General features: G+C 37.0%; 1 long non-coding RNA gene across 1 annotated transcript; it reads right to left on the bottom strand.

Moving 5' to 3' along the window:
• Positions 1–563: 563 nt before the first annotated feature.
• LOC118482116 lies at positions 564–3256 on the bottom strand. The gene is made up of 3 exons (XR_004867285.1): positions 961–3256; positions 785–837; positions 564–703 (listed from the first exon to the last, which is right to left on the bottom strand). It is a non-coding gene; the product is annotated as an uncharacterized LOC118482116 (long non-coding RNA).
• Between the last annotated feature and the right edge of the window lie 7884 nt (positions 3257–11140).

The following is an 11140-nucleotide window of genomic DNA, read 5'->3' on the forward strand; positions in this document are numbered from 1 at the left end:
TGAAACCAATTTTATGGTCGCGTAATATGTCTTTGAACAGCCAAAATAGTGTTCTAATAAAAACATATTAGGACACTTTTGCGATGTTCTAACATGTGCTTACATTCTTTTAATCTTTTGACACGCTTACAAGCGTCCTTAGAAATTAATTGATAGGACCCTTATGATGTGACATTATAGCTAATTTAGTACCAAGAAAAGGGTCCTAATATACTAAATAAGATTATGAAACCAATTTTATGGTTGCATAACATGTCTATAGACAACTTAAATAGCGTCCTAAAAAGAACATATTAGGACACTTTTACAATGTTCTAATATGTGATTACCTACTTTTAATCTTTTGATACACATACAAGCGTCCTTAAAAATTAATTTATAGGACCCTTATGATGTAACGTTATAGCTACTTTAATATCAAGAAAATGGTCCTAATATCCCAAATAAGATTATAAAACCAATTTTATAAACATACCATCAACATATAACATCCTAATAGTTATTGTATAACATAACTAATGAAAGAAATAAAACTTCATTATATTTCAAATAAACATGTTCATAACAAAAACACTAACCATAAATAAGTTGTAACATTATCTAACATAAAGTCTTAACCTTTAACAAAGAAATTAAAAGCAATTAAAGAAATAAGAAGCATAAAATCTTGAGTCATCATCCGTGCTCAATCCTCATGGACTACCTACAAATAAACAATCCATGTATAAGCATTAAGTTCCATGATATTAAAATTATTTGTATCACAAGTTTAACAAATACATACCAAGATAAATGGATAGGGCCATGATGGATGCACCAATGCATTCTAAATCAGTTCTATTCAGAAATTCAGATTGTTGATTAAGTATAATGAAATACTAACATAAAAGATTAATTGCTTGATCTCGGCATCATGTTAAATAATGTGTGCAGATTGAGAATAAAAAAATAAAAAAATACCTCAAGCACGCTGTGAGCTAGGTCACTATTTCCATCCAGACCAACTGTGGTTTGTGATGAATCCCATTCCGGATCAACTTCATCTCAAACAAGCATGTAAGTTGCATTAGATAAGATTTAACACTAGAAGAGATAAAGTAGAGGTGGCAACGTGGCCGGGCCAGGTCGGGTAACATGTACGGGTCAACCAAATCCTTTTGTACAGGTTGAAATAAGTCTCGAGGTTGAGTTGACCTGTCACTTTTTGTCCATTAACTTTGAAACTTAACATATCAAAATGATTATAAAAATAATATTTTATTATTTCGGTAATAGTTAATTGAAACCATTTAGGAGGTTTTATATGTTAATAAAACTTTAGATGACTTTCAACCTATTTGACTAGGGGTGACAACGATCTGATACACCAGTGAGCTACTCAAGATCAGTTTGCTAAAAGCTCGAACCAAGCCAAGCTTAAAAAACGAGCTCAATCCTAGATTGGAGCTCGTTTAATAAACAAGCCTGAGCCTCATATATCAAACTTGACTAGGCTCATTGTGGCAATTTCGATTTGCTAAAAAGTACACAATAGACAACATGGCCCATCTGAAAATGACAAATATGTCCAAACCTCAGGGACGATTTGGCAATTTACTCTTTAAGAAATTTTAAAACTTAAGGTTTTATAACGTATTCCATTCTGTTTATAAAACTATAATTTTTAAATATTATATATGTGTAAAATTAATTTGAATTGTATAGTTGAATATTAGTTAAATATGTAATACCCTTCCTTCTACATTTATATAAATATGAACATATGTACTTAAAAGGATATTTATATGTTTGTGATGGCAAATGATGAAATAATCCCACGTGTTTTATTGGTTAAAAACTGAGAGTACAATTATAATGGGAAAATAAACTGGGTGGCAAAAATACATAATTAAAAATCATGGTTTTTACAGGTTTGTCAGAACTATTGCGCTATAATTTACAATAGTCATGTTAATGATTATGCTAGTTCAATAGTTAGTTCACCAATGCAAGTTTAAGACAAGATGTATAATGATAATGAAGAAAGACATAATCATGAATTGTCAAAGGTTAAAACGTTGCAGTTTAGCAAATAGATACATGTTTCACCCTAAAGTAGTTTAAATGGAAAAATGGGCTATGTCGTCTCATCTTATCGTATTGCATTCTTCACCACCAATTAAAGGGTTCTATAATGATGCGAGTAATCAATATCCTGATAATACAAGCATTAACATTACTAATCATCCTAAAAATTTTAATATGTAGCCTGCTACACTATCCTTATCCTTTTATTATTGTTGTTGTTGTGGCAACATTATGAACTAATAATTCCCATGAACAATGAAAATGATTGAAATTTAGGATGTTAAACATGATTTGAATTCGGTGATTGATCTGCCCTCTTTTGTTGAAAGGATCCAAGATGGTGGCAATGGGAGCAATAATATCAAAATCAATTGGTTTGAGTGGACTACAATAGCGATGAATAAACACTTATCTATAATTGTCACGGGCATACATAGAAATCGGTGTTAAATGCGTTTAATATTTTAGTTAAGGTTGTCCCATTTATTAATAGGGTGCACAAACAATCAACATAAGAACAGATGTAATCACAATTTACAGTTACAATTTCGATACAATTTATTAAACACCTCAAATGCCATGGATCTAAGAAATCAGATGTAGCGAAACAAGAGGTGCACTTACATGAACCTTAGATCGTTGGAGAATCCATCTTAAACCCGAGCCGCTGCCACCGGAAAGAACCACCAAAACCCGCCGTCAACCACCATGGTTGCTGGAATACCACACCCGAATCACCGGAATCCGTTTCATGCCCTAGCAGGCTTTAGATCTGTATTGTCGTTGCTTGAGAATGTCACCACCGTCAGGAGACGGCTGAGCCGCCACATCGCTGCCACCATAGGATTAGGAGGAACCCTAATCGTGTCACCTCTGCCCCTTGTCTGTGGTTTCTCCGCCATCATTAACCACTGCATTCCACCACCCTGTAACCATCGTTTCCGCCGCCAATCACCGCCAAACCCCTGAACCATCATCGAACCAGATCTAAAACAACTCCCTGTCGCCCAACCTGCAGCCATGGCTGCTGTGGTCTTGCACCGCCGCATGCGGCTGCCACATCTTTCACACGTCTATCTCTCTATCATCGATCCTCTCTCTCACGGCTTTCACTCTCTCTCTCTTTCTCTTTCTCTCTAGACTTGCAGATCTTATTAGTGTTGTGAGAGAGAAATAAGAATGGGGGCTAGGGTTTTGATGGGAAAAATGAAGGAGAAAGGAGTTTGAGATGCTTTTATACCTACCTTTAGTTAAATGGGTCTATACCACGAATACGAACCCGTTTAATCGTCGCGCTTCTTAATCACTTACTAAAATTTGCTCGCTAAACCATAATTAAATAAACCAGATACGCTGATTATATAAATTTCACTAAACGGGTATTCGGTTCATATATATTTTTTAAATCAAATGTGTTTGGCCAGAATCGTCAGTTGAATAATAGGTTTTACCCGTCGTAGGCCGTTATTATTTAGAATAAAAAATACATAAATATGAAGATGCGCTTTAGGGGATAGGGAGTGGGGAGCGACAAACCCACTTCCCCGAATTGTTTACAAGCGGCAAACCAATGCCAAAGTGTTTACCGATCAAATTTTCACCGGATTCGGTGATGCTTTACCGATGCGGGAAAGGAGAAAGGAAAGAGAGAGGGGGGGGGGGTGTGGGGTGGGGTCCATTCCAATCTCAACCAATCACATTTTTTTTCTTTTTTTATTTAAAAAGTTTACCACTTCACCAAATGTTTAAACCATTGCCAACACTTTTCAGCAAAGTTTAAACATTTTTGACTGATTGACATGGCACGCTCTAATTAGTCGGTTTTTTGGTTTACCACTCCAAAGTGTTTAACCACTCCTTACACCCTTATAACTGATTTGCTAAAAAAAATCACTAAGACGTTAACATACGCAATTTCACAGAAGTTCACAAAATAAACATGTAAGTCATATAACATATATATTCACTAAATATATATTTATTTAATTGCTTAGGGATACTATTCCAATTGTCTACCCACATTTAGAGACAGACTCGTGTGTGATTATGTAATTCTCTGAACTATTGTCTTGTGAGTATTTGTGCAATAACCGACACTTAATTAACCATAATCAAGTGTACTGTATGAATGAATGATTGGGATAACGGAGTTTCTGTTAACGTTGTTAACCTGAAATTGTCGGGTGTCACATGTGATCTCCTATTACCCATTGTGATCCATTAAGTACCAATATGGTCCATTATGACATTTATGATCTACCATTGTCCTTTATTATCTATTAAGGCCCAACATGGTCCATTAAGACATGTGTGATCTACTATTGTCCATTGTGACCCATTAAGAGCCAATATGGTCCATTAAAACAAGTATGATCTACTATTGTGCACTACGATCCATTCAGGCCCAACATTGTCCATTAAGACATGTATGATCTAATATTGTCCATTGTGATCCATTAAGGCTCAATATGGTCTATTAAAACATGTATGATCTACTATTATCCATCATGCTCCATTAAGGCCTAATATGTTCCATTAAAACATGTATGATCAACTATTGTCCACTTTGATCCATTAAGGGACATATGGTCCGTTAAGACATATACGATCCACTATTTGGCCGTTATGAATTATTTAGGCCCAATATGGTCCATTAACACATATATGATCTACTACTGTTTATCGTGATCCATTAAGGCCCAATATTGTCCATTAAGACTTGTACGATCTACTATTTGGCCGTTGTGAATTATTTAGGCTCAATATGGTCCATTAACACATATATGATCTGCTACTGTTTATCGTGATCCATTAAGGCCCAATATTGTCCATTAAGACTTGTACGATCTACTATTGTGCATTGTGGTCGATTAACACATATATGGTCCATTATTCGTCTTTGTGATCCATTTAGGCCCAATATGGTTTATTAAGACATGTATGATCCACTATTGGCCATTGTGATCCATTTAGGCCCAACATGGTCCATTAAGACATGTTTGACTACTATTCTCCATTATGATCCATTAAGGCCCAATATGGTCCATTAACACACATATATGGCCCACTATTGGCCATTGTGATCCATTAAGGCCCAATATGGTCTATTAATACATATATGATTAGGGATAAGCTCAGTATCAATACAAAAATACGGCTACCGAAAATCGTCAACTATGGGTACAGGTATCGGTACTGAAAATGTTTGGTACGATACTCTACGTTACCGGTATTTGAAAATTAAACTCGGTATAATATTGGTACTGTACCGAAAACACGAAAAAGTCGGTACCAAAAATAATTCGATACGGGAAATTTGGCACTAGTACTAATTTTGCATACATTAAAAACATATATAAACGTAACTAATATGCATACTCTTACATATTATTTAGAAGAAAACACATATGGTTAGAATATATGACATTAATAATAGGATAAATTTTTAATATGTAGTAAGATTTTTTTTTGTTTTATAATATTAACTAATATAAATTTTCAAATGAGAATATTAATTGAGAGGGGAGTTTTGAATGAAATATTTTGGTGGGAAGTTTTAGAATGAAATATTTTTGGGAGAAGTTATTTTGGGGGTAAGTTTAACTTTTAGGATAAATATTTTGGTGGGAAGTTTTAGGATGAAATATATTGGTGGGAAGTTTTAGGATTAAATATTTTGAGGGAAAATTTAAATTCTATGATAAATATTTTGGTGGGAAGTTTTAGAATGAAATAATTTTGGGAAATTTTTTAATGTGTTGTAAGTTTAACATTTAATCACACATTTTTTCATGACATTTGATAATATTTCGACACACGAAAATAAACAAAGTGACATAACCATATGTATTAAATTTTAGCCACATTAGTAAATATCAAGTGTCCTAATACGGTGTATTATAATAACACAATAATGATTAAGCGTCCTATAAAGGTTAAATTTATAAGACCCTAGTGTCAAATGTCCTATTAAGTTATGTTATAATAGAACTCTAGCAAATAAGCGTCCTATAAAACTGATGTTTTATGACTTAAATATCAGGTGTCCTATTACAGTGTATTATAATAACACCACAATGATTAAGCGTCCTATAAAGGTTAAATTTATAAGACCCAAGTGTCAAGTGTCTTTTTAAGTTATAATATAATAAAACTCTAGCGAATAAGCGTCCTATAAAACTAATGTTTTATAACTCAAATATCAAGTGTCCTATTACGGTGTATTATCATAACACCACAATGATTAAGCGTCCTATAAAGTTTAAAGTAATAAGACCCAAGTGTCAAGTGTCCTATTAAGTTAAGTTCTAATATGACTTCCACTAGAAAGGGTCCTATAATATTGAACATTTATGACTTAACTACTACGTGTCCTATTAAGTTATGTTATAATAGGACCCCAGATGATCAAGTGTCCTAATACAATACCACATAATGGGACACTAACAATTAAATGTCTTATAAAGTACTTTATTAGGATCTATGTTTTAAGTGTCCTATTAAATTATATGATAATAGGCTCCAAAAAAAATCATCCATCCTATTAAATAGTTTTTTAGGACACCGGTTTAGTAGAGTATATTATAAAAGGACCCAAAAAGTTCATTAGTCCTATTAAATAGTTTTTTAGGACCCTCTTTAACAAGCGTCCCACAGAAAAGGTCCTAAAAAACCATTTTTGTTGTAGTGTAACTAATCCCTCCAGTTTGAACATCGAAGTACAACCTATGGTTCTTTTCGGTCATGGTAATAATCTCGTCTCTACAATTAATTTGAGCATTTGCTGCGTATAGAAACGGTCGACCTAAAATTACCCTTTGTTGTGATGCCATATTGGTAGAAGCATAGTCCAAAACTAGGAAATCCACCGGGTATTCAAATTCTCCCAACTGAATCTTAACATTCCTAACCATTCCCCATGGACGCCTCCAACTTCCATCCGCTAAGCTCACCATGGTGTCTATACCTTCGAGTGGACCAAAGTCGTACATATCGTATAGATCGCTTGGTAGCACACTCACGCTTGCCCCGTAGTCCAACAATGCGTGAGGGATTTTTAATTTTCCCACACGGATAGGCACGATTGGCGCTTCACACTCTCTATCATTCTCGACTTCGACATCTTTTTCCAAACCTGCATTCACTTGACACGAAGAAGTTAGCAATGTTTCATTAAATTTAGTATTTGGAACGGTGCTTACCACATTGATGTTAATGCTTTTTATGTTCTTGGGATTTGGCACCGTATCACTCGGTAGCTGGCCTTTTGCTTTCTTTAATATCGCCACGTCACTTGCAAGTTGACCCATTTGAGTGGTCAACGATTGGATGCTTTTGTCATGAACCTCGTCCTTTTGCATCCGAACCTCATCACGTTGGTTCATTCGTTGCATCTCCATTTGCATCGCCTTCAACATCTCCATCATCTCATTTGCACCCGAAGAGCTTTGACCCGTTTGATATTGCCTTTGAAATCCTTGGTTTCCTTGGAAATTCGGGTTGGCTTGATTTGATGGATTCCCATACCGAAAATTTGGATGGTTCCTCAACCCGGGGTGGTAGGTATTAGAATTCATGTTGGAGTAATTTCTACCACCTCCTCCTTGACCTTGGCCTTGAACCGCATGGACTTCTTCGTATTGCCCTTCCAACATCCCTTGGCAATTTTCAGCCGCATGACCTATTTCATTACATAAAGCACAAACATCATATATTTGGTTAGTGGTTTGAACATTACCATCATATATGGCGTGCACTTGAGTTCGGGTAACGGCCGGTCGTGCTCTCCTTGAAGCTTGAGCCTTTCTCTTTGAGGTGATCGCCATTTGTTCCAAAAATTCCCAATCCTCATGCTCATAGTTTGTGCCAAATGTCCTATTTGTAATGGACATCAAATCTCGTGCATCTTCGGCACACAACCCTTCATGAAAGGCGTTCATTAACTCCCAAAGCTCAATCCCATGGTGTGGACAATTTTTAATCATCATGTTTAAGCGCTCGAAGGCTTCATGGAACATTTCGCCTTGTTGTTGTTGAAAGCTCCTCAACCCTTTTCTCGCATCATTGGTCTTTTGGGCGGTATAAAATTCATCTAAGAATGTTTGTTGCATTTCCCCGCAAGTATAAATAGATGCCGAAGGCAAAGTGTAGAACCACTTCTTTGCCTTATCCTCCAAGGAGAATTGAAATAAGACCAACTTCACATCATCGGCCGAAAAACCTTGACTCCCAAGGGTGTTGCAAATTGAGTCATAAGCCTCCAAATGAAAATAAGGCTCCTCCGTTGCCAACCCCTTGTACTTTGGTAAACTTTGCAAGGAGTTGGTTCTTACTTCAAATGTTCGCCCTTGATCATTATGAGGAATGACTACCGGTGAAGGGTTTTGCGTGATTACCGGCCGAAAATGTGCTTCAATACCCCTCACATTTTCTCTAAGGTGTCTCCTTGGTACACCATACCTACCTCTTGGAATAATAGGACCATTTGGCCTTGGTACTTGCCCTTGTGGTGCAATTGGTTGTTGAAACTGTTGTTGTCGCATCGGTGGGCGTTGAGGTGGTCTTTGAAATTGTTGTTGTACATGTTGCGGCCGGACTTGTTGCAATGGAATAGGTTGTGGCATTGGTGGCCCTTGTGGTCTTGGCCGAATGTGTTGTGGTATAAGTTGTTGTTGTGGCATTCCACCAACACTTGCCATCCCTTGAGATTGACTTTGCACATACCCAAACTCCCCTTGATCACCATAACCTCCATAACCGTACCCATCATCATCATACCCCTCAAAATCTTCAAATCCCTCATCATAACCATCTCCTTGAATTCCCGAAGTTTGCCCAAATGGGATGGTTGAATACTGAAAACCCGATTGTTGTGGTCTATAGGATGAAGTAGTATGCACAATAGTTGAATTTGGTGCAATTGTGAAAGTGGATGTTGATTAACCCGTAGTTGGGGGAAAGAAATGAGATAATGGTGGGATTGTGGTGGATGGATTGTAGGTGATGGTAGGCTCAGTTTGAGTGGTGATTGGTTGGGTGACATTGGATGGTGTAAATTCAGCGGTGGTATTGGGTAATGTGGTGTTTGGTGATGGTTGGGTGGAAGTAGGTATAAACGTTGAAGATGATTGACCCGTTGTAGGTGGAATTTGAGAATCAGCCATGATGTTTCTCGGTGTGATGGGTGAAGTGGGTGAACCAATGATTTTGTTTTCTCGCACTAAAACTCTGTTTTGCCTTAGCGTTCTTTCAATTTCCGGATCAAACGATAGCGGTGATGACCTGTGAGAGCCTCTAGTATGCATACACCTGAAGTACCTGCACACTAAACACAACCAGCGTAAACCCGAAAATAACAAAACAAAACTATTAAACTAACACACGTTGCGCACTACTCCCCGGCAACGGCGCCAAAATTTGACGTGATGTCGTGGTCACAATCAAATTTAATCCCCAAACAACTATAGATAGTGGTAAGAGGGTATCGAACTCAGGGAGTATGTGGAAGATGTGTCGATTGTATAGCTTTGTACTTAAACTAATATTAAACTAGATTGCAGAAATTAAAATTCAAGAGTTTGGATTGTTGTTTTAGAAAACTAAATTAAAAACTAATTCAAATTAAATGTTGGTTGTAAAATAAATTAGGAGAGAACAATGATCACCTTAGGTTTCAGTTTCTTTAAACAATTGTGTGTGATTCCAACTAGAAAGAGTTACATAGACATAACTTGTGTATAGATGATTGAAGTGATAAAAGGGAACAAAGTACTCGGATTATATAAACGCGAGGTTGTTTCCCGATGACCAATTAATCAATAACCAACCCTAACCCTTCCCGTGATATCTCGATTGCCAACGGCACCAAGAACGTACGATTAAGACTAGAAATTGCAATATCAATTAACAAGCTACAAGCAATCAAACATACACCATGATATTCAAGCAACGCAAGTCATCATTCTAGAAATTCAGAAATTAAACACACAAAAGTTCAAGAAACATTCACCTAAGATGATCACCGAAGAGTTTAGCCGGACATGGCTTGGTGAATCATCATCATAATCTAACCAATGTTCATACGAATTCAAAATACAAACCGGATGACAAGAATTGTTCACAAAGCAAGCAAGTAGCCAAAATTCGCCCCCAAGATGATCCAAAACCGTCCAATGATGAGGAATAATGAAAAGACAACATAAAACTAACTTTAATGAGGCAGTTACGTTTCAGATGCAGCTTCCACCGTAATTTACGGCCATACCGTAAATTACGGTACACATATTAGTGTTACGGTACAGGTAGACTGATTTACGGTGGGGACTTTGCCAAAATCAGGTCCACAACCTAATTGATATTCCTTGTTCACGTGATAACATGTGCTGCCCACCTATCTTGCCTTGTTATCGGCCCAATCAACAAATCCCAAAAGTCCTCATGTCAGCCCACTAAGGGTGTAAGGAGTGGTTAAACACTTTGGAGTGGCAAACTAAAAAACCGACCAATCAGAGCGCGCCATGTCAATCAGCCAAAAGTGTTTAAACTTTTGTGAAAAGTGTTGGCAATGGTTTAGACACTTGGTGAAGTGGTAAACTATTTTTTTTAAAAAAAAGGAAAAAGTTGTGATTGGTTGAGATAGGAATGGACCCCACCCACAATACCCTCTCTCTTCCTCAATCACTTTCCCCGCATCGGCAAGGCATCCCCGATTCTTGAGTTGTTCGGCAACGGCAAAACCTCGGCGGCGGTGTTTGCCGATCGGCAAAAAGGTTTGCCGAGGTTTGCCGCGTCCCACTCCGCACACCCTAAGTGATGATGTGTGTTGTTGGCCTTGTATTAATGATGATGTTTGATGTTCATGTGATGCTCAAAGAAACTAGCCGCCACATGTTGTTGACTCTTGTTCTTCGATATCTGCCACCCATGTGCCTTTTCTTTGTTTTTTTTTCTTTTGCGTGGCGGCCCAATCACAGACACCCCACATGTGCCGCCCACTGATGTATGTTGAAGTTAACATGTGCCGCCCCCCCCCTTTTTTTTGATGTTTTATATTGTTCACAAATGATAATCCACA

This window comes from Helianthus annuus, chromosome 1 (assembly GCF_002127325.2).
Source record: "Helianthus annuus cultivar XRQ/B chromosome 1, HanXRQr2.0-SUNRISE, whole genome shotgun sequence".
In the NCBI taxonomy this organism is placed as follows: domain Eukaryota; kingdom Viridiplantae; phylum Streptophyta; class Magnoliopsida; order Asterales; family Asteraceae; genus Helianthus; species Helianthus annuus.